This window comes from Ischnura elegans, chromosome 11 (assembly GCF_921293095.1).
Source record: "Ischnura elegans chromosome 11, ioIscEleg1.1, whole genome shotgun sequence".
NCBI classification, from domain to species: Eukaryota; Metazoa; Arthropoda; class Insecta; order Odonata; family Coenagrionidae; genus Ischnura; species Ischnura elegans.
This window is the reverse complement of record NC_060256.1, coordinates 31,126,784-31,152,655: the sequence shown is the minus strand read 5'-3', so window position 1 is coordinate 31,152,655 and position 25,872 is coordinate 31,126,784. Positions and strand designations below refer to the sequence as shown.

General features: G+C 39.3%; 1 long non-coding RNA gene across 1 annotated transcript in view; it reads right to left on the bottom strand.

Annotated features, from left to right (window-relative positions):
* The window catches only part of LOC124167852, a 485,114-nt gene that overhangs the window by 100,607 nt on the left and 358,635 nt on the right, over window positions 1-25,872 (bottom strand). Inside the window, exon 5 of the long non-coding RNA XR_006866775.1 lies at window positions 2,664-2,751. This is a non-coding gene — a long non-coding RNA (uncharacterized LOC124167852). The remainder of the gene's footprint in view (window positions 1-2,663; window positions 2,752-25,872) is intronic.

Here is a 25,872-nt window from a genome sequence, read left to right as displayed (position 1 = left end):
CCGTCAATCTTATTCCTCGTCTAGCATTCCATTTTCTATCAGTGACGCAGAAAATACCATTTTAGTATTTTCCAAATAGCATTTTAGGTAAGCATTATAAGATAGTGTAGCAACACAATACACAAGAATAAAATTTAAACGCTATTTTTCTCTCATTAAAGAGAATGTGTACAAGATTCATCATAGGTTAATGGTGCATAATAGCATTCGACTTTATGTGACGTTCGATTGTGGCAATATTGTAATATTTAACCTGTTTCAAGCAAATGTCAATTTTTTATGAGCTAAGATAAATGTATTTTAATGTGGAAAATATGTATAGCTTACTTGTAACATGGAACTTCAGTTGCGAATAAACTTTTATATCAAAGGTTTAGTCCACTATCTTTAAGTTTTTTTGATTGGATACCTCATTAGTAATACTTTCCATTTAAGTATTACTTAATTATTATAGCCATCAATTGATGAGAGGATAGTGAGAAAATAAAAAAATCTGCGTTGAACTCGCGGCAATAACAGCACATTAACTGAGTGAAAAATGCATGTAAGGTGTATCTATCCAATAAAATTTCCGTAGCCATAGTTATTTATCGTTTAAATTCGTCATAACGCTACAAATATTAACTAGTATCCTTCTATTTTTAAATACTGGTCATTAAATGCCAGCAAGCTGAATTATTGGCATGAAATACGACAATGAATCCATTTTTTTGGCCATGAAATCAAAACGCACGATTGGAGTTATACGCAACATGGTAAAGCAATTCTAGACGTTGGCACATTTAAATCCTGATAAAGACACTCTAGCCGCTCCCTCAATTACCTCTGTCAACCTCGTCTCTCGTATAGTATTCAATTTTCCATCAGTAAAGGGGAAAATACCAGTATATTAGCTATTTATAGCGAAACATGCATGCAAAAAATATACTTTATAAACCTAGTATTTTTTCATGGAATATAATAAGCGTCTCCCTGTGTGTTTGTAAAGGGTCCAGAGTGAAGTTTTAGCCTCGCAGATTTGCCCCTTCCAGCCCATCCTGCCCTGTTTCTGCGAATCGCAGCGCAACCCCCGGGAGATGACCGCAACTTGTGCTCCGACGTGGTTCGCTAATGGCTCGGTGATGTAACTACTCTGCCGTGTTATTACGGCCGTTGATGGCGCACTGATTGAGTTACTTCCTGCGCCAGCGCTGCGCCGACTAGTTGCGGCGAATCACTGAGGGCCGGACAGCGAGAGCGTGGGATGGTCACTTCAATTAGACCGTAATATGCAATAGTTCACTTTTTAAAACCTCCGCTCCACAGACTAGGCAACGGCCTGAGGGCATGCCGCGGAGAGAACAGAAAGATACGTACGACGGAGGCTGCCATGAAAATTTAATTAGTGCTGCGAGTCTGCCGCAGAAATTAGGATGGGAATCGTTAATAGAAAGAGGCCAATTGAGTTCAAACATAGCCTAAGTAACTTACGACGCAATTTCTTTTCAAAACATGTGAGGGTGTTTTGAAAATCCCGATATAAAACATGTTAAAATTCGTGACTCAAGCTGAGAGACCGCGGAGATAACAAGTTTAGACGCTGGAAATGACAAATGTTTACTATATTTATCGTAAAGCGTTTAAACTAGGTAGTTTTTGGGTATCACAATAACTTACTTATAAAAACAGCATGCACAAGAACTAAATTAAAAGTTACTTTTTCTCTTATAAACGATGGTATATACTAGTTTCAACTAGATTCAAAAAGGTAGTATTCTTTAGCATAGCTATGAAGGTTTAGGATATAAAAACCTTGCCTGAGCCAGAGAGAGATTTTGGTCGAGATTTTGGAAGTTTTATTAGGAAAAATATCGAGTGAATACATGAGAAATTTAAAAAATAATATCCCAACCAACTGAAAAACTTCATCCTTCACCAACATGTTTCTCAGAGAAACAGCTCGTGAGTATGAACCACAGAAAACAGAAAGGTACGAACATACGACACTGCCATAAACACTCAACCAGGGCTGCGATTTTACCTCAGAAATTAGGATGGAAATCGTTGGTGAAAGGCAAATTGATATCAAAGGCAGTCTCTGAAGTAAATTACTGAGCAATATCCTCTAAAAATATGTTATAGTGTTTTGAAAATGCCAATATACCGTAATGAAGTTCGTAAAGTAGGAAGTCTCTGGGCAATCTTCTTTAAAAATGTATTATAGTGTTTTGAATATCCCAATATACTGTGATGAAATTAGTGAATCAAAACCAGCGAATGAGTAATTTTAAACGCTGAAATGATAAATGCGAACGATGCACACAATTAAGTTTGCCATGAAGAAAAATATACGAAATAATCTTCAAAGAGCTTCATTTACCATTTCAGAAAATAAAATAGTTTTTAATCAAAAATGAAATTAAAACAACAGTAAGTAGGTATGTTATTTACCAGCACGGAACCTCTACAATACACAAAAGAGGTACCGCACATGCAGAAAAGTTTCTGCAACTGATACGCCGGGAAAACCTAAGATCATGCATAGGTACTGCACATATTTTATACGAGAAAAATATTCTCCATGAGATAGAAAATTTGTTAATGTAGGTGAGTTAGAAATTACATATATATATATTAAAAACATAAAAAACAACTATTCGCTATCAGAGAAAATTATGAATCACCTCCAATGTTTCTGGTCTCCATGATTACTTTGCCAGTGATCGTTGACATCAGGAGCTAGACGTTGTTGATGGAAAATTCAAATGAAACCTGAAAAAATAAAACGAAAATATTGGTTAAACACTATGGAATACATTTATCACGTAGCGTTCATGGCCAAAACATATAGCAATGGAAATAAAAATTCTAATAAAGATATTGAAGTAAAATGCAGGTTATAGTAGCTCACTTCGATCTAAAAATCTTACCAAAAATATAACTTTGAACAGAATACAACTCTTGGTACTTCATATTAAAATGGCAATAGCAAATACTAATTCTTCCTCAGTAGGTTTGAAATCTTAAGAAGACCTTAGTATCAGAAAAAAATTCTGCCGCGAATCGTAAGAAATTTATATATTCACAGAAAAGTTTATGACATCACAAGCTCCTATCATCACCTCTTAGCCAATCCTTCTTTCCTCGCATAGAACTCGTGCGGTTCCTGATTTTTTACTCTGCGACGTTACCAACTCATGAAGAGTGGGCAGCATTATAATCTCTCCATTCTAGTTATTTATTTAATGCTTATGAGAGATAGCGGAAAAATGTCGATTTTTTGAGCAATCGAATTTCAATAGAAACGAAAAGCTCGACTTTTAAACTAAAATCGAAATTTGAACAAAAAAATCGTATGTTACGAAAAAATCAACTGTTCTTTAACAAACATTTTATACAAAGAAATTTTTATTTTTCATTCGACAGACACCCAAAATACACATTTTAGTAGTAGAAAATTTTTTTCTTAGAATAAGTTCTATAATTATTGGTAGTAAAATTTACAAATGCAGGGACCACTGGTGTAGCCAGGAATTTCGTTCGGGTGGGGGTCCAAAACCAGGGGTGGAAATGTTTTTAAAACAGGGTAATAATAAGAGGGTTTTAAACTAATTGTAACACTTTACATGATCAAAAAAACCTCATTTTACAAAGAAATCTTTTTATTCATGATATTTCATTATTTGATTATTACGGGGGCTTCCGCGGTGAGTTGATTGGTTTTCTTTCATGACACAAATTAATTAACCGCACCCCTCCTTGCTACGTCATTGGCATGGACATTTAAGTTTTGGGATCATCGCTTTGAACAATTCGGATTCAGTAAAAATTTTCGAGAAAGATCATCTAATTGAGATGTTTTTTTTTTTAATCCAGGACATGTCTTTCCAATTTTGCCGATGATGTTATTATAGGCGGGCAGTGACGATGCTGTGATCGAAATTGAAAATTCGATTTTGGATCGAAGCTATCAAGGTTCGCTCTCGATTACCTCAATCTTCGTCTGTTTAAACTCGATTTTTGATTCAAATCACTAATTAGAGAATGGCTGAATGAAGAAGATTTTCATCGCGACATGTTTTCCTCTACAATCGTGTCTATGGAATTCTTTTAAGGATTTCAAATTCTGGGTCAACGAGAACGACTCCATTGCTGGTGCAGAAACAATTATGATTGGACGGGGGCGGTGAGTGGCTCAAATAACTTTCCTCGTCTCATTCCGTGAAAGGGATACGAGATTGAAATATTTGTTTGCTAACAACTCAAGCGTTAAAATGGACAGAAAATATGAGTGAATACGGATATATTCTTTGGTGCGCTATCAAATTCCACATCAAAAGTAATTCAGTGAACGGGCCCACATAACTGACGAGCACCTAGCGGTGAAACGAGGAAATTCTACGAGATTATCTCGCGACATGCGATTGCAACCCGATTTTGAAGGAATGTTCGCGCTCTCGCAGGCGGGTGCATTTATGTGTATGTCCATGTAAATATATCGGACGTTCGTGGCGCTTAATATTACGGCATCTGGGTACGGCAGAGGGCGTTACACGCGTGACTGCGCCGCTAGATGGCGCGACGAACGATTGAACACTGCATTGGCCTCGTCGAGGAGGGGGGTGGAGGGGGTAATAGGGAACGGGATGGAGGGAGAATAAAACAGTTGAAGGAGCGAGAGCGGAGCATGAGGCATCGAACAGAGCGATGGCGAAGGAAAAAAAACGTAAAAAGAAAAAAAAGCGATGTAAAAAAATAACTGGATGGAAAATTATTCAGATGAATCCATTTTTTTACACCAGCGAGGGAGAATAAAATATTATAATGGATATAAGAGGGAGTGGGAAGAGAGTGAAGTTGGTGGGAAATGGCTTTTTTCTTTTTTTCGGGCGAAGCTTTTTCGTAAACTGGTATGACGAAAGCAACAGGAGGCAAATTCGGAGTGGAGGATTTCTTTTGAAAACTCACCCTCATATATGTATACGAGATTCCGACATGGAGACCTACTGCGACATGGGGAACTAAGTACGTAACTTTTCTCGCATTTACATATGGTGTGACACATATTTGACCATATTTATGAAAGATATTACCAGAGCCATGCATGTGACGCGACACATATGCATGACAGAAGATATGAATGATTCATACTTCTCTTTTCAATATGCATGTAGAGATTATCAGATAGGTAAAAAAAGTGAGAAAGGGCATTATTTATTTGATTACTTCAGCATTTCATGGGTAAAGGTAGGTATAATTTATTAATTTATTATGTGTTAATGCAATAACAAATAGCATGTAGTTTTTAGCGTGATAAAACTCCTTCTTTAGTTAGCAATTATGCCTATTCCTATATCATTCATTTCAATTCATAAAAGGTTTACCCCCAATGCTGCCTGTGTACAATGGATATTTCCTTGATATTTTTAGTTTTTTTAGGCATATATAAGCACTCGCTGCGCTGCGCGCGCTCGTTAAGGGGCTCCGCCCCTTAAAACCCCGGTTCCGGCTTCGCCGTCTACATTTGTGGTCGTTCGAAGACTTTTGAAGTTCGAGTAATCTCAACTCGGCTAGGGGCCGGCTTCGCCGGCCAGGGGGAAGGGAGGTGCCCCACTCATTCCTCGGAACGGCTTCGCCGTTCCTCGCTGAAGGGCGGCTTCGCCGCCCGGGGGTTTAGTGTGCCAGAGGGCGAGGGCATTTCGGAACTGTTTCATCGTTATTCGCTTAAGGGGCGGCTTCGCCGCCCAGAGGTGGGGGGAGTCCACAGAGGTTGCGCCGCTTGAACATCGGGGCGGCTTCGCCGCCCGGGGGTTACTGAAGCTCCCTCTCGCCTACGCCAGTTCCTCGTTGTGGGGCGGCTTCGCCGCCTTGGGGTTGAGGAGCCCCCCGCGGCTGCTCCGCCTGGTCCTCATAAATGGTCTTCCCCACCGAGAGGGGTGCCCAGGGGGATTCGGGGATTTTAATGTGTTATGCATGCGGTCACCAAAAGTCCACAGTGATCATGTAGCGACGATTGTAAAAGGTAGTGCAATGCGGATTAATAGTGACGACAAGTACCCATAAAAGAAGACTTAATGGCAAGTTTTTCATTTTTTTTCGGGGGGTTCCTACGGAATACCGGGGGTTTTATACTTGTGTTAAACCAGTGGACACAAATCGTTCTCATAAAATCCGTGCCGATAAGTCATAGGGGACCGAAAGAGCGGTCTGACGATTCTTTTACCTGGAGAGGCTATTTATTAGAATTTTTTTGGGAGGTTTCACGGGGTTATCGGGGGTTTTAATAAGTGGTAGGGGCACCGGTTAAATTGTGTCGAAAACTATTCGGAGAGGCAAGTTTAAATTTGTATTATTTTTTTTTTCGGCGATTTTCCAGGAGGTAATCGGGGGTTTTCTGGTATTTTTTCCCGTATGGTTTACGGTGGCTCGCCCTCACCAAATATTCCGGATCTAGAGCTCAGAGGGGACGGGTAGTGCGGCGTAATGTTTGCGAGAAGTTCCCAAATAGGAGACTAAATGACACATTTTACATTTGGGGGGGATTTCACGGGGATACCGGGGGTTTAAATGTGTGTACTCCTGGCGGTCACCATCTATTCACATACATTTCGGGGGGATGAGTCGTTGGGGGCGGTGGAATAGTCACGAAAAGTGCCCAAAAAGTAGACTTATATGCAAAATTTTATTTTTGGGGGGGTGTTTGAGGGTTTACCGGGGGTTTAGGTTTTTTCTGCCAGCGGTCATCAATCGTCCACATCAATTCCGTAGCGATGAGTGGTAAGGATTGGAAAAGCAGCGGAATCGTGACGAAAAATACCCGAAAAGGCTACTTATATGCAAATTTTAATTTTTACAGGGGTTTTGGGGGGTTTAGAGATGACGATACCATATGGTCACATTCATTTACTGTCATATCTAACAGTAGTGTGCCCTATGACATCCATATTTCAGGAGTAATACAAAAAAAAGGAATCCAGTCCCCGAAAAGAGTAGTGCCCGCCATTTTTATTTTTTCGCGGTAAAAATCCATTAAATCATTTACTAGATGTTTATGTTTTCTGAAAAGCAATGCATAGTTGTATGTAACTTTAAAGTTTTAAAGAAATCAGTCGGGTAAAAATTGACAAAACCTTGTGTTAATCTTTAGGAAATCGTAATTTTCGGTGGTTTTTGGAATACTTTAATTGTTTTCTGAGTAACCAAGCACGAAGAAAGAAAATTGTTACCTACATTTCGTAGACGATGTTATGAGCATATATAATAATCATTTTCGTTATCTTACACCTTAAATTAAGTCGAGGGGAGGGGAAAGTTTGAAATTGTTTTCGAAAAATCAATTTTTGGACGCCATTTTGGCTGTAATTTTCTCAAACGGAAACTAATAAATTTACATAATTATGTGCCGACGTTTATCAGCTTTCAGGAAAGGCATTAGCGATCCGTGTGACACACACCATTCGCGCGCAGTAAAATAAAAACCGAAAGACGGTCCCGGGAAAAAGCGCGATTTCGGCCATTTTGTCGGCCTAGCGACGACACGTGGCGGAAACTTCCGGTTTTCGGATTTTTCCCCCGGATCATTTCGGGTTCCCCGTACGCGTGCCAAATTTCAGCTCTCCACCACGTCTGGAAGTGGTCGGGAATTTGTATCCATCAGTGAGTCAGTTACCTCAAGGGCTGTATATAATAGAGATGAGCACTGTTTAGTAAATTTCCTCTTCAGGGATTAGTTAAAGGTCATTTCAATTTTGTATTTGTTGTTGAGTATGTAGCAGCAATTGTGCGAGTAATTCAAAGGGGCTTACTGAAACTCTTTTAAATGTATTAATTACATATACATGCATACACTTATTCTATTTGTCCCTCTCCCCCGCTAACCCAGCAGGCTTATCTCCAACACGGTTTTCACCTTTCAAAACCCGCTAAATGATCTGTCCAATCACGCCCACTGAGTTGCATTGCCCAATAAAAAGCCATCAGAAAAATAATTTTTACTATGAAAAATAACACGTAAAATAGAAAAAAATGAAAATATAAATGATCAGGGAGCACAAAAATCAGAAAATAGTCTAAGAATATTTGAAAGTGTATGAAAAATAAAGAGAACCTAAAAAAGTTATCGTTTCGCAACCTTAGCTGGCATTAAAACGAATAGCTGCCAGAGTGAAAGGCTATCCCAAAGATCGAGTTTGAGAAGTATTTCGAGGGTTGAATGGAGCGTAGGCATAAGTTCATAATATATAATAGGGACTATTTTGAAGGTGGCAACATTAATGTAGACGAATAAATAGTTTTTTATGAAGGATGTAAAAGGGAAGAATTACATCGCTATGAGCAGGTTAGCGGATCGAAGACAGAGATGGAGAGCTACGTCACACCAATCATAGGATTGTTGACTAATGATGATGATATTTTTATTATACAAGGTAACTATTAAATGCTGATGATTGGTCACCCTATGCCAAACACTCTAGAGTTGGCTAACAGGGTGTTATGCACATTTAGGTGTAAGTAGTTCAAGAGAGGTCCAATCATTTTTTGAAATGATAGGACGTCACTTGAAGTATTTAATATGAGGGAGTAATGATGCCCCCTGCCAAACACCTCTGTAGGTGGCTTGAAGGGTATAGCCTCCGGCCAGTGGCCTTTAAGCCGTCAAGCCTGTCACACTTAGGTCGCGAATTCAAGTCCCGCCTGGGTAAGTTGCCCCTATCCAGGGCGGTGATTCACGTTTTCCTTTCGCCCGAGTCTCCACTTCGCTACGGCAACTCGAAGGGAAGCGAAGATTTTCTCTGCGAATATTCTCGTTCTTTTCGCCCCGCCTATCGCTTCAGTTCGGGTAATTTCGTTCTCTTGGCGAATTACTTTTACGTAGGCAATGACGAATACCCATGAGTCAATGGGCACGAGATAATTTCAGCGACCAACACACTGCCTCCGCAGTCCGTTAAAATTGAAGAGCGCGAAGCACGTTGGTAAGTTCAAATCATATTTCTAATACATATTATGCCATGTTTTGTTTATTGCGTGACACTATCAAATTACTGCATTAAGTATTGTTGCTTATATACAATTTTTTATTGACTTATGCATAATATCATACAATATTGCTTATTCATTAGTCGTTTTACATAGTTGAACATAAAAAGGATCTCTTTGTTTTCATCTTTTTGGTAGATGTAAACGATGAGTCCAAAAGTCACTCCGGTGAAACTTATGGCTTAATATTTTCAATTTTAACCTAACCCAGATGGCAAAAAATAAGAGAGATATCTGTTTCTTATGGTTTACTTGCGAAAGAAAATGATAAGCACATTTTCCTACGCTAAGGAACTTAAGTAAGGCAAAGATAAGATTTTAGGGAAGAATAGTTAAGGAATACAGTCAAATATTCTCATATAAACATAATTTGTTGATGTTGGATGAACACCAAAGGCGGCATAGCACCGTACTACACATTCTATGCTGCCTAGAGCTCTGCCGGACATAAATGTAAAGCCTAATAGTGAAATTAAGAGTGTCATTTTAAGAGCTGAACAACTGATGATAGATTTTCCTGTGCATAGAAAATATTTTGACATCTTCAAGTGACTTGCCTCTGAAGATGAAAACCAAGGTATGCGAACCTTTTTCTTGTGGTAGAGGGAAAAAAATATACTATGGCAGGAAATTACCTCATGACGTCAACATTGGTAGATAGCCTCGTTATCCACTACACCATTACTACATTTACCTGAGTAAATGCTCTTTTATGAGAATAAGTGTGTCATTATAAGAGCTGAACAACTGATGATAGATTTTCCTGTGCATAGAAAATATTTTGACAATTTCAAGTGACTTGCCTCTGAAGATGAAAACCAAGGTATGCGAACCTTTTTCTTGTGGTAGAGAGAAAAAAAGATACTCTGGCAGGAAACGACCTCATGACGTCAACATTGGTAGATTAGCCTCGTTATCCACCACACCATTACTACATTTACCTGAGTAAATGCTCTTATATAAGAATACTCTGGTCAGTCTCTTTCTTAATATTTCCGATGAAGCGTTCACGAGCATAAGAACCGAAACAATAAGTTTTCTCTGGCAATTTAACACAATATACTCAGATCTACATCTACACAATACCCCGCAAGCCGCCTAAAAGGCGTGTGGCAGGGGGTGTTAGGACACCAGCCGTTTACAGCAAAAAAAATTGAAGTGCTCTAACGTGGTTGGGAATAGCGTTTATTAAAGTCCTTTACGGTTCGCGGGAAAAACGAATTCCCATATCTATCCGTTCGGCAAAACATCTCTCTTAATTTATCGCTTCTATCGGACCTGGAAATATAGTGTGGCTCTAATATTATGTTCTCTGTGTCGCTCTTAAAGATATCCATTCTCAATTGTTCAAGCAGTCTAAGCCTAGCGCGCAAAATTATTAACGCACATTACCAGCACACCCACGAAAACAAAATACGCTAGCCAGACAAAAGCTTCGCGGCTCGTTCAAATGCAAACCCTCTAAATATCCCATCTATTGAATTACGCAGCACGACAGGACGAGTAAAACAACACACAGTTTGTATGCCAAGCATTTGAATAACAATTGAACTAATTGGGATCAAAAATATAACATAATAATGGTATATAGCCCTAATTAAATCGCGAGTCGTTCTCTCAATTCTTTCGCCAAGTCGCTAGAGCGACTTCACTGTCGTCACTAGCGAAATTCGATCTTTGCGAATGCTTACATTCGTTATATGCTCGTCAGACAGAACGAGAATAACTTTTTCGTCGCCAGAGGGACGAAGCGAAGCTTTTCTGGCGAAATAGCTAGCGAATGAAAATGAGAATACGAATTCAGTCACCATTCGCCAAATCGCGTTGGCTATAGCCAGAAAGAACCAGACTTAGGCCCCAGGATATATATATATATATATTCGTGCACGTTTAGTTGTTAAGTTAAAAACCCCGATGCAAAAGGCTAATGGTACTTTTTACAGTGATACAAGAATAAATTGAAAAAATATGTATAAATACTAACAAAGTAAAAACAAAAGCCAAGCTTCAACGCATAGGACTGTTGCCACCACTGGAGTAACTAGGAATATGCTTAGGGGGGTTGGGATGGCCTAGGGTGGTGAACACCCGCTCCCTCTGGCAACGCGGGGTCCAGGAAATTTTTTTGAAAAATGACATGTCTGGATATAAATTTTATATCATTTTGGCACCAAATATTTAGTTTTAAGCAGATGCAGATAGTTAATTTAAAAACTAGACAATAGTTTTAAATAGCTTTTTTATTTCTCTAAGGCTTTGGAGTCAGTGGCGTAGCCAGAGGGGTCCGGACCCCCCCCCAACCCGAAATATAAAAACTCAATAATTTTTCTTCATACAAGAAAAAAATATTGAAAAATCATGAATTTACATTTCTTTAACAAATGAAGTTTTTTCGATATTGAAAAGTGTTAAAATTAGTTTAAAACCCATTACTTAGTACCCCGTTTTTCAAAAAATTTTCCCCCCAGTTTTGGACCCCGTTCGAAATTCCTGGCTACGCCCCTGTTTGTGGGGGGATCTATCCCCTAAACCCCCTATAGTTTCGCCATTGGTTGCCACCTCTATGTAGTCGTCTTGGCTCTCGCATACATGCACCACCAATGGTGCTATTCCACGCACCAAGTGACGCACATTGGTGGTCACGTCCCTTAGTTCTAGCGCCACCCTCGGGAGCGGCGCCAAGTGGGCAGGGAGCTTTGGCAGCGGACTAGAAGGTCTCCCATTCTTCTCATTTCACTGCGCGCCTCAAAAGAGCTCTTCTTCCCCACAGTGGGTGGCGTGGGCGCCCGGAAGGTCGCTCGCTGGAATGGTTTCAACGGTCGCGGGGGCGGAGATAACGCCATGGAAGGCCACAGACCCCCACGCCCCTTATCATGTGTAGGGATTACGCCTCGACTAGCAACTCTTCTTAATCTCTGGCTGCGAGCTAGGCTTAGATTACTTGAGCAATCGTGAATAAAAATTTCAGTGATACAGGGAGAACATCATATTAGAATAATGGCAAGTGAAACGAAACGAAAATGTTTCGTTTCGAGCCGGAGTGAAACGAAAATACGATGCCTAGGTTTACTTTAAAGCAAGATAACTAGTGACGGGAGAAGTAAGAAAGAAATTATCAGCAGAATAGCCCAGGTGAAGAGAGCATTCCACCAAAAGAGAGACTTGCTTACAGCGGGAAACTTAAATATGGAAGTAAAGAAACAATTTATAAGAACCTACATCTGGAGTATGCTCCTATACGGAAGTGAGGCATGGACATTGACCGCAGCGGAGAAAGCAAGGATAGAGGCCTTCGAAATGTGGTGCTACAGAAGAATGATGAAAATCAAATGGATCGACCGAGTTAGTAACGAGGAAGTCCTTAGAAGAGTAGGAGTGAAGAGAAGCCTCATGAAAATCTTAATAAGAAGACGGAACAACCTTATAGGCCACATCTTGAGACATGATGGCCTGATGAAGACAATCATCGAGGGGCAAGTGGAAGGCAAGAACGGAAAAGGAAGACCTCGAACAAAATATATGGAACAAGTAAAGAGAGATGTGAAAGAGAAGAAATACGTAGGTGTGAAATGATTAGCTGATAGGAGAATAGAGTGGAGAGCTGCGTCAAACCAATCCTAGGATTGTTGACCAATGATGATGATGATGTTTACTTTCGTTCCCGGACGAAATTAAAATACCCACGGAGTTTAGTTTCGACCCGGGGCGAAACTTAATTCCAGGAATGAAAAGAAATTAATCAAAACTAGTGATGGGTCGATTCCAAAATTTTATCGATTCCGATCCCGATTCCGATTCTGACATTTCGATTCCGATTCTATTGATACCGATTCCATCGATTCTGATGCCATAGGCTCCAAGAAAAATATGACTTAATTCCAGGAAACAAGAAAACCACTTTAAAAAATATTACTCTGTAAAAGAGTCAGTTGACAAAAGCATCTTTCATATCATCACTATGTAATTAAAATATAATAGCTAAATTTCAAAACAGAAAATACCTGAAAAGTGGTGTTACATGATAGGTATTACTTTAAAATATTGGCACTCATAATATGTCAACCATATATATGTATCCAAACTACAAGGGAGAGCCCTGAGTACAGAAATTTTCATAGCTGTAATAAAGATTACATACTACATATATGAATCATGTAATATTTGGCCCTTTCAAATTCTCAAGCAAAAAAACCAATTATTCTACATGCTCAGCCAGCAGGTTTTAACGTCTCCATGTTACAGTATTAATGCCTGCAGATAATTGCCTTTTGCTACACACTTGTGTGATTGGACAAGTACTTTCCTACCAAAATTGCAAGACTATGGAAACTTTGGAATTTTCATTAAAAATTATATAAACGATTTTTTTGGATCTTGAATCTTCATGGAATTCAAGTGGACGAAGCGAACGAACTATAGAACTAAACTTTAGTTTTGTAGAGTCAAAAAAATTCTATACTTCTCACGTCATTTAATCAACCTTAAAATCTCTTGCTTTTTTTAAGTTCAAGAAAGAAACTAAACGCTACAAATGAATATCACATCGGACGGACGCAGTAATAAAAAAGGCTAAAAGAGCCTTGTGGTGTGAAAACTCCCCCTTCCGCGCGACTCGCCTCGGCTAAGGTGGAAAGGGAAAAAGGGTATCGGTACTTTCCTTTCACGGAAACAGTTAATTTTTCTCTCTCTTAAGCATGCTGACTTAATCTCTTCACTTTATTTCAATACCCGAGGCATATTTCTTATGCGTGGGATAGTTTCGAAAAATATCCAATCCTTAGTATTTTCACTCGAGTAATGCACTAACTGTTCTAGTCGATCTATACATAATCCTTTTTAACATCCTAAGTTTAGTGTTTTAAGTCAATAAAGACGATTATCCATGCTTTAAATGACGATTTTCAAGACTAATGTTTTTAAAAACTTGAAAAATCGGCCTCAGTTACCGAGCCTTAGAGTTCCGCGGCGTGTAGCTGATCCTTGACGCGCCATTGAAAAATCGCTCTTATATCCTTCGTCGCTGACTTTTTTTTCCTAGATTTCTAATTAGTACTCTTTAGAAATCTCTACTTTATATTGTGGTTCAAATTTTCCGAGTTATATGTTTCGTAAACGAAAGATAATGTCTACTTTATGTCAAATTTCACGTGAAAAACGGGTCGGCCATTTTGCGTCGTAAAACCAGACAGATGAGAGCCAAAATCTTCAAAAGTCATTGAAAGCATAGGCAAAGCACCAGATCAAAGGAATATTGCGTTTTTTATACCAACGCAAAACCACTTGGATAAATTCAATGATTTTTTTTAGGAAAAACGATATCTCGCGTGGCATCGAAAAATTGGTCATGTTTGGGCCTCTGTATCTCACTAAAGGTTCGTATATACGTAAAATGGCATATAAATCTATATCTGGTAATGATTTAAGATTTTTACGCTAAGTTTCAAGTCTCTATCCCCAAAAAGGTCATTTTGAACTTTATTCCAGCTTTTTCCGATTTCGGACCAGTGTGCGCCGGGTAGGAAGACGATCGGCCGCCGCGGCTGGCGTAAACGCGTAAAGGTATTCGGCGCCCACGTCGACAATTATAGTGTATTCGGCAAGCTGAAACTACCTGTCCAAGGCATTAGAATGACTTATCGGCTTTAAAAACTGCATTATTACCTACATGAGTTTCTTGATAGCGCTTCCTGCCGGCAGAATGCCGGACCTACTAGCCTCGAAAGCTCTGTAACCTTAGCTACTCGACTCGACATTCGTAATGCTACTCGAAACGCTCGAGTCGAGTAACAACTACTCGATCGACTTGAATTTTCGAGTACTTGCACATCCCTAAAAGATGTGTTTTGTCATTACGATTACGTGGCGCGAAAATTCAAATGACTGTTGGAAACGCGGTCGTATATTTTGTTGTTTGAAGTACTACTGGAATCGGAATCGATTTTTCACCTTGGCAAGTACTCGTTTTCGATTCCGGTTCTTGGTCGAGAATCGAGGAATCGAAGAATCGAGTAATCGAACCGACCCATCACTAATCAAAACTCATATGCTCATAGTTTCGATCTCAAAAGTTTAGTTGAGGGGGATAAGAGGGAATAGTTTCGACCCATTACGTTGGACATGCGTGTAGAGTGGTTAAATCATTGAGATTAAAAATCTGATGGCCAGTTTTCGTCCATATTTCTCCTGTGAGTGGTAAAAATATGAGTGTCCCTTGGATCTAATGGCAGTAGGCTGAACCTCTACTTATTTCTACCATTCTTCGTACTCGGTGGGTGGATCAAAACTAAACACTAAAAACTAAGCACGTGGTCCCTCCTTCCGATACGAAACATTATCTGCGTTTCGTTTCGTCTCAGAATATTACTATAGATTCCACCAGAAGTAGTTTTGACTCCGATTTCGTTTCGAGCCTGATTTTAGCTCCCCGGGTTCAAAGCCACTTCGTTTCTACACTTCGCTCACAGGACTGCGACTTATTATACCCCTGTTGGTGGCAGATACTCCATTGACTTTTCACAAACGTTTCTGAATATAAGCCACAGTTTCTTTCTCTGAAGTGAGAAATTCAATGACGGCACTTGTTTGTACAATATTCTTTCATGTTAGTATTATATCCTCTGCTGTTAGCATTATAAGCCTTTATAATTTCCTCAACGGTGATCCAACAAAGCACTGGGCCAGGTTACCGACTTACCAGGTTAGGTTTTCGAACACCTCTTATTTTCTACAGCCTATGTTAATATATTTTTTTAGGAAAACGGATACACTGTGAATCAGAAAAAAAAACAAACCATTCGGCTAGATACTTAAAATTGTCAACCAGAGTAAAATGTTGAATAGAATGAGCACTTGAAATGAATGTCTTCTTGAGGCACAAAAAACTGGTCTTAGCTGTCTCACCTCCGGATAGATTTGTTTAATCTAGCTTCTCAGCTAGTAGGGATGATCCGTTCCCCAAACGGTTGGCATAGAGGCCGGATTATAGAATTGGTATCTCGAAAGTGTGGCAATGACGGGCCTAGCGGACCGTCTAGACCTAGTCCGCTAGGCCCGGCATTGCAACACTTTGAACGCTAGGCCCGAAGGCCGGCGTGGATCCTGGAGTGAGGCATCAGACCAGCTATGGAGAAAAAGGAAGATAGCAGGTATCTATAGCAGTTATTAAAAGAAAATGTAGCTAGTGAGAGGCAATAAATGGGATTCGTTTTATTCTTAATGAACTTTATATTCATTATGTATTCGACACTTTTCTTTTCTTGTTACTAAATCAGCCTCTATATGGATAAAATACTTTTCTAATTTCTTCAACGGTGATTCTATCACAGCTCGGAGAAAGGCTACAGACTTTGGTGATATGCGGGTTGCAGCCTAAGTAAATATGTTTTATCATAGAGTAAGTATATATAGAGGGCTCACCACACGTACAAAAAATCGTACGTTTTTTATGTAGTTCTGGAAAAATTAATCGGGTAGCGAGGAACAATTTCTTAGCGATTTTTTGAATTTGCACGTTCCACAAGTCTAATTATATATTCTGAGGCAGAAAGCGTCGCTACGTTTAGTGGAGACAATGGTCAGTCGATTTTGTTTATAACAATTGTGATACAAAATATTTCCTCGAATTTCGTACATAAACTTGACTTTTCCGAGTTTATATTCCTAACCCATTTTCCGGCAGGCTGTCCTTAGTATTAAGTGAGAAACTTGCAGGAAAAGTTTATTATACATATTTTTCTATACTGGTAAACTTTTATTTGTTCATAACTTAGTTTCAACGCTGTTATGTTTTTTTATATATCTATTGGACGTAAAATCTGGTATTTTGCAGTGTAAAAATCAATCGCCTGCTAACTTCCGTATCCTACGATATACATCCATACCTAAATGCTGCGTATGAAATTTGGATAAAGCTATAAATTTATTTTTGGTGAAAGAATTGTACCTTTATCTCGATTACAAGGGGAGTTATGAATTTTTAATGGCCGCACCTCGTCAGGCTTCCATTACTGGCCTGACTCTGCGCTGAAAGCTCCCACCTCCCTAGGAGACGGTTTTACCATTAGATAGGTTGGCGAGGTGAGGCTGTTGTTCTGACGAGGATGAGATTTTCCTTGAGGGAAGATTTTTTCGCTTCAGGAGACAAAATATATCCTACTGATGTTCATCGCTTGGTAGAACGATCAACATAGCGGATGAAATAAATTTCGCGTAGTGCTTCAGAATTTCTGTTACGAATTACCTCACTTTGGTGTAGTGTTATTTACAACAGTAAGTTCCGGAATATTAAAATAAAATAGGAATGCGAAATTGGGTCCCTATACTGAAAAACAATGCACTGTTTGCTTGTCGCTAACGGTCATTGCCGCTTCACCACGATAACTAAAGCTTTAAAAGTAATTGGTAATGAATTTTACATCTACAAAAAGTACAGCGCAGGGCGGCCAGATTTGTGATGAATTGTTACGACAAAAAGTGCAGCGTTTCAAGAATGTTACACGAGTTAGGATGGGAATCTTTACAGGGGCGAAGGTCGAAGCATAGGCTTAACTTACCTAGGAAACTCGATGAAGATATTTTCTCAGGCGTCGTGAATCATATCCTTCGTTTACCATCGTACTATAGTAGACGCGATCATGAGAAAAAAATAAAAGCAATAGACTGCAAAACAGAGAGATTTAAAATGTCATTCTTCCCTCGTACTATTAAGGATAGCAACGTTGTCTCAATTGAAAGGATTAATGGCAACGCTCGCTAGGATCACTCATTGCATGTTTTTTCGTAGTCTTAACCTTGCATGTATTTGCTCTAGGAATTACTAACCATTAGCATATTTTATGAATAAGCATGTATATTTTTCTTGTGAGCGTAATATTTCTATGACCGTGTGGTATGCATGTGGCGGTCCTCTTGCATGCTGCATGCTGGTGATTGGTCACCCCCTGCCAAACACCCTAAAGGTGGCTCGAAGGGTATCATGTAGATGTAGATGTAGAATTCTTCAGCGCGCCGCTGCAAACGAACACAAGAGGTATGCATCTGCAGTAGCATTACATTTTTGGGAAAAGGGGTGGCCGGTGACCTTGACTTGTTTGCATAATAGCGGGATGAGTAATGGCCCATTCCGTTGCCACGCGGAAAATGGAAAGGGTTCTTTCGGCTCTACTTAAACTTCGGGTCTTCCGTATGCGGGCGGGGATCATCTAATGTATGATTTTGTCTTGAGACATTATTTTGATCATAGTTTTGATAATCGTCGTCTCGTCGATAACAAGACGCACTGTCGTTTGAGAAAAGTTTTGTTTTTAGCGTGATTCGGTTTACATTTAGTTGAGGTTCTGAAAAGTAAAACGCATAGCGGCGCAACTGTGCCCGGGTTCACTCATTGCTTAAATTCTTGCCGTCGGGTTATGAATCTCTTCTACCAGGTGCCGGAAAACGAAATATCCAAAGATACAATTTACAGCAACATCAAATGGAGTATTGTTAGCATGTTCCGATTGTAAGTTGTTGCGGCACTAGAAAAATATGGCAATTCATAGCTTTTGATTGTTGAAAACGTTTACAAGAACCAAATTCTGCAGTCGCCACTGGAATGCCTTTTTCCGGCTTATCGTGCGAATCGTTCACCAATAGACTGCTGTCATGCAAGTGTGCCAGCTATTATCTGAATATACTATGGTCTTATTTAGAAAAACGGATACACTTTGAGTCTGAAAAAACGAACCATTCGGCTAGATGCTAAGAATCGTCAACAAGAGTAAAATATTAAAAAATAATGTTGATCAGAATGAGCACTTGAAAAGAATGTCTTCTTGAGGTACAAAAAACTGGTCCTAGTTGTCTCATCTCGATACATTTAATCCAGCTTCCCAGCTGGTGGGGGATGCCCCATCCCCCAACGAATGTGAATTTTGTTCATTTGGGCTGTAGTTTGGACGCTAGGCTCGCAAGCCGGCGTGAGACGTGGAGAGAGACATCGGACCAGCTGAAATAGACGTGGTAGATAGCAGGTCTCTATAGGACTTATTAAAAGGAAATTCGGTTTGTGAGAGGCAATAAGTGCGATCCATTTTATTCATAACAAACTTTATACAAATTATGCATTCAGCATCTTTTTTTCTTATTTTAACATCAACCTTCAAATGGATAATTAATCTTTCTAATTTCTTCAATTTTCTTTCTAATTTCTATTATAGCTCGGAGAAAGGTAAGACTTTGGTGATATGCGGGTTGCCTATCCTGTAAAATTTCTGTCACGTCGCACGCATGTTATATCCAAAAATTTCACCCTATCGTTTATATAGCCCTGAAAATTAAACTCATCGTGTATTACCATTGAAAAGGCCCTAGTTTCTATGCTTTCGATTCCGTAATTAGCTTAATGTTTTAAATAAACAGTGGCTCTGGTGGCATTTGATGATGATTGGATCTATCTTTTATGTGAAGCAGTTGAGGATCCAGAGAGAAGCTAGGGGTAGAATCACTCATCCTTCCCTCGGAATACAATTTGCTCTTAATAAAATGGTAATTTTGTCCAGTGTTCGAATGAAGAGAGAGAGGAAAAAAAACATTTTTACTCCGGTTTCGTTTTGATGATAAGTTTAGCTCCCCAGGTTTAGATCCATTTCATTTCGTTTCTACATTTTGCTCCCGGGAACGAAACTATTGAAAATTGAAACTTGTTTTGACTCTCGTTTAGTTTTTTCCCATCCCTGATTAGAACACCACAATGCTTCAAGGTCCAACAGAAGCGATAAATTAAGAGAGATATTTTGATAGGTGTGGGAATCCATCTATCAAAATGCTGAATAGAAGAAGAGACTATATTCTCCAAAAAACAATAGGTTATGTATGATCTTAGGTTTTCCGGCGTATCAGTTGCAGAAAATTTTCTCGGGTTTTCCACCGGTTGATGTCGTCCATGTCTCCCGACGTTTCGATCCGCGACTTGATGATCATCCTCAGGAGATCTTCCGAAACCAGAAATCAGGGGATCTTCAGAAAGATCCCCTGATTAAGGTTATCCCCCCTCAAGGTTAGTGAAGAGTGTGATCTGGAATGTAGCTCTCTACGGTGCGGAAACGTGGACACTGAGGAAAGAAGACGAGAGGAGATTGGAGGCATTCGAGATGTGGGTAGGGAGAAGAATGAAGAGGGTGAAATGGACGGAGAGGAAAAGGAACGACGAAGTGCTGGATATGGTTGGCGAGGAGAGGCAGCTTTTAGATGAGATAGGGAGGAGACAGAAGGAATGGATTGAGGGAGAGGGTACTTAGCGGGGAGGGGATGTTGAAAATGGTGTTAGAGGGTAGAATGTTAGGGAAACGAGGGAGGGGAAGGAAAAGAATAGGATTTTTAGATAGATTGAAAGGGAGTGTGGCCTAACAGTGAATTGAAGAAGGCAGTGCTGGAAGGAAAGGGAGGCCCCCAGATCACTTCTTTAATACTCAATGGAACCTCACCTTAATCGGTAGAATACTATGTAATAAAAATACATTTCAATCCAAACCAACCACGGTGTTGCCAATTTAACTGAGTTACTATTTCGGAGGATACATATCAGGAAAGGAACGTATGGCAGAACGTCGAAGAATAAGATGGGGTCGAATAATGCAGAGAAGAGAGGGGGAGGGGGTGATTGGCAAAATAAAGGGGAAGGTGGAAAGGGTTTGGTAAGGGTATGGGAGAATCAATGGCGGTGGTGGTTCCTTGGATACCGCAGCGAGTGGATTTGTTTGCCATGGCCTCCCCTCCCACCGAGCCGCCGCTGAAGGCAAACAATCCGAGAGATTCGCACGGCAATTGTTTACCGTTCACTCCCCGCAGTTGATGAAAACGGAGGGCCTCTTATAGATCGGCAGCGAAGGAAAAACACTCTCGCCTTTCGCTAATGATTATCTCCTCGCGTGTGAAGAGACACGCACAGCGACTCGTGGTTTTCGCTCCCCTGCAGGATGTGACGTCACTTCCGTTTCGTGACGGAGTGGAGGGAATTTAGGTCCACGAAATCACGATGATCGTCTTTTGAAACGTTGTCGTGACGCCAAATTTGACATGTTGTACCACAACGAGAATGCTAGTTGGCCTGTTGAGGATAGCTAATGCACTGATATACAGATAATTGGGGATTAAATTGACATGATAATCCGATAATTGATAATATGTATATCCCCCTCAACTATCATTATAAAGAAACACTTGGAAAATTTTCTTGACGGGCAAAGAAGGTTTCCTTACCTTTCCTCTGATTGTAAATATAAAAGGCACAGGCTCCATTTCGGAAACATAAAAAAATATTTTTCAATGGGGTTTACAAATATATTTGCATCATAATTTTAAGATTATATTTTAAAATAAAGTATTTAATAGTCATGGCATAAATCACGGCTTCCATCGTACAAGAACGACTAAAGCTTTCTGCATAGTTGGAATGTTTTTACACACTTTTATTTTTTCGGAATAAAAATATCCCTTATATGGGATGCAAACTTCCATTTGGTGTCAAAGTTGCCGACTCTACAGAAATGCTTTATAGCTATACTAGCGCTGCGCACATAGATTAAAAATTAGGCCTTAGATAGGCAAATACAAGAATCGAGTGCCTATAACTGCACTTGGATCGAACTTTGTGGATTCCACAGCTTTAAGTTGATTGGCAATCGTTTTCCATACAGTGTGTCATCCTAACTGTAACGCTCCCACTACTTACTGCTACACAGATGCAAAACAGGTTGTGAATAGTATTGAGATTATAAAGAAATTGCAAATACCCGAATACCATTTCTATCACGGCTACAATCATCCGTCCGGTCCAGGATCAAAACTAGGGGTCGGGGGCAAGCCATGGTTGTTTGAGTTGTAGGTAAGATTTAATCATGAAAAGGTGAATAATCAACATTTCAAGTAGACTGTAACAGCTCTTTATTAGTTCATAAAATTATTTGCTTGAAAAATATTATTTTTCTTAAAGACATTTGTGATTTTAGCTTATAGGGGGAGGGGCAGCTGCATATTTGAAACAAAAAAACCATTGCAGTATCACTTTTGATATCTACAATTAAAGGCACTAATGCCAAATCACAGTGTTAAATATGATGTGATGAAACCAGCCGCTTGTCATTATCCACTGAAACACCATAGACTTGCTGTATGTAAAAAAAGCAAAACATCCGAGTTTGAGGAGCTCTACCGTCTAAACGAAGCAATCAATTTCAATGCAACAAAAAGAATTCGAAAGAGATTTTATTTTTGCGTCGGTTTATTTACTTTCAAAATCTTTGACTTCATAGTATTTCCTTTACTATTTTTTTATAAAAAAGTACCCCTTTTTTGCGCGTAAAACAATTTTCTCAACTGTGAACGCTTGGTATTCCTGTAGTTTTCGATTGATGGATTTGTTGAAAACAACGCAAACCTCTGATAACATCGAAAATAATGGGTTAATTGAAAACTGACAGGTACTTTGTATGTTGTACGATGAATACAATACTGGTATTTATAACATCTAAATTAAATATCACTAACAGGGTGAATATCGCTATTATTTTTTTAGCAAGTTATGGAGCGCTTGAAAACAGCTCAACTTCACCATCATTGTGTGAATACTTACATGATATGTAAGATCGTGCAAGCGATAGTTATGGGGAGAAAGTTTGTATTTCTTCAATATAGTTTGAGATGTTTTTGACAAAGGACAAATCCTACTAATTCCAATTAGAATTGAATAATCACATAAAGGATGTATTAACTTATCACTCTTAAGAGCCAGAGAAATACTAAAAAAATATTGTCTATGCGTAACCTGCCAATATTGCGCTTTAAATCAGTCTTTTCACATAAAATTCGAGGAATCAAGCGAGATGGAGTGGAATTGATTCATAATGAAACACTTACTTGCAATTTTCCAGAAAAATAAAATTTAATTCGACTCGAGTTTCGATGTTACTACATCGAAATGTGTAGTAACATCGAAACTCGAGTCGAATTAAATTTTATTTTTGTGGAAAATTGCAAGTCAGTCTTTTCACAATAGATTTCCACTCGGTGGGTCAATGTATTATTTCTTATGAGTATATTTGTACCAAACCCTTGCAGGAAGGTTAACCACAGCCCAACTGAGGGCGTTCCTCGAAATCATACCAGAGGAAATATTCCCCTTCCTTTTTCCATAACATCCCCTCTCCTCCGAACATTCCTGCTCCCATGAGGTCTCGGATCTCATCATTAAGCCACAAACACACGAGCGACCAATCCGCCCCCTAGGCGAAAAACACCACCACCATACCGAGGGGAATATATTAAAAAAGGAATAAAAATAAATACGTTCCATCTTTTTGCCGATCATTATTTTAATGCGCTCGTGGGGTCGCGGGGTGGAATGGGAAACAATTTACGCTCTTCCGGTCCGTTGAACTCGCTCCGATACCCAGTCCTCCCGAAGTTTTCAAAACAGTTGAATGCGAGGGAGCGAAGAGGAGGAGATTCTTCGTTGGGGAGTGGTGGTTAGTGGGAAGCAAGATGAACCAGCACAGGCATGCACTCAAAATTCACGGGGGAATTTTTCTCAAACGCCTCATTAGTGTGGCCGATACCTTTTTCGGCAAATATAATGTACGCAAACTTATATATCTATATTTTAATAACAATTTCAATTTTACACGATTATAAAATTAATTACGACATAGGTTTCAATATTTGTACATCATCTTCAAAGTACAAAACATGAGTACTGCATTCAATTCTTAACTGGAGTGGGGGAAAATAAGGGGAGAGAGATATTATCTTGCTTGCTGTTAATTGGAAGAAAATGATTCCTTGCTTTTTTCCAGATATTAGGCATACTTCATCGTATAATATGAATTTGGCCCCTAAAAAAACAAGGATTACTAAGTCACGCGGGAAATAATTTGCACTGTTGCCTTTAATTTCGATGTCGTATATGGTCGCCAACTTTTGAAACACCAATTTTTTAAACGGAAAAACAGGTGTTATCTCTAAGTAGCAATATGTTTCGATACAAAGGCATTTTTTATCTAGCTAATTTAACCTATAAATTATACTGAAATTAGGCAAAAAATATGATAGATAAAAAATAAGTACTAAAGATTAAAATTATCATGACAATGGCGACTGTTGTAAATTAGCTGTGCAAAAATATTTACAGTGTAATCTCAGCGATGCCGATTGATTTTTTAACCAAATGCCAATATGGAGAACTATTTTGTGCTCTAGCGGAGATATTGTGCCAAACGAATGGACATTGGAGCTTAAGGCCGGATCCAGGCATTTTTTTTCTTAGGGGGATCCAAAGGCATGACAGTCAAACACACTTTAAAAACAACATACAGTAATTGCTATGCGAAATATTCACTTTATTTTAATATGAAAGTTATTAATATGGAATTATATGATTCAGGCTCCTTATTACACAAAACAAAACAAACGTAATGGTGACCATATTAAAAACCTTGTCTATATTTAAATCGTCTGGGGGGGCGCACGTGCCCCCCTAAATCCGCCTATGTTGGAGTGCATTATTTCTCAGAGCAATGAAGGAATTATAAGGCAAATGATAGTCTGAACTCAGTACATACATTTGTTTTCACTATAATATTATTATTGCTAACCCTGGTGTCCTAATACCCCTCGCCGCACGGGGCAGATTGTGGGAGAGAATGAAGTAGCATACAAGTGGGTGTACCTGCTTATGAATGTACTACATGATCTAAGCAAAAATGTCACCATTAATAAAATCGACGCTGTCACTCACAAGGATGACGAATTGCATGTTTATATTTTTCAGTTATTCTAACCTTGCATGGATTTGCTAAAAGAATTACTAATCGTCGACAAGAATTGGCTTTGCATGATAGTGCGATGATATTTTTGATAGTACTTTTTATATTTTTAACACCGTGGGATATGAAAGTGTCCATCCGGTTGCATGATGGTGATTGGTCACCCCCTGACAAGCACCTCAGAGGTGGCTGGCAGGGTATTATGTAGATTTCAAAGTAGCTGAATACGAAGTAGCGCGTAATAAAAATTACTTGGAGGAGCAGAGGGTAGCTGAAGCAGGATGGACCGACACAGGCATATTCGGTCGAACACCCAGAGTAATTTTCCTCAACCCCCTCATTAGTACGTATGTTGGAAAGTATTTTCAGCACCAATTACAACCTCTGGCCGATAATCATTCCGTATTTTATGAAAAACACAGGCAAGGAATGAGAAATATTCGTGCCCGCTCATCGACTGTTTTTTTTACATGGCTGGCGATTGAGTCGAATAATAGGGTGCGATTTAAAATAATGAATGTGTCATATTTTTTACACTCTGAGGTGTGAACGTGGTGATCCTGTTAGATGCTGGTGATTAGTAGCCACCTGTCAAACACCTTTGAGATGGATAGCAGGGTATGCTTAGAAATAGATTTCAAAGTATTTTAACATGAAGTAGCTTAGAATAAGAATTACTTGGAGGAGTGAAGGGTAGATGAAACAAGATGGAAGGCATATACACTCGAACAACCAAGGGCAGTCTCTTAGACCGCCTCATTAGTATCTTGGAAAGAATTTTCGGCACTTATTATAACCTCTGACCGAAAATCATTCCGCATTTCATGAAAAACACACTTAAGGAGTGAAATATATTCGTGTCCGCTCATCAACTGTTTTTAAAAATATGTTTGGCGATTGAGTCGTTTAATAGAATATGATTTTTTTTAAATGAACCAAGCAAACGTGGGGATCGTATCATTTCCTCCCCTCCTTCATTAGTGAGGTTAGGATATGCTGTGAGGGAGGGGATGGTTTTCCGTCTATAAGGCGATGGGATTGAGGAGAAAATAAGAAT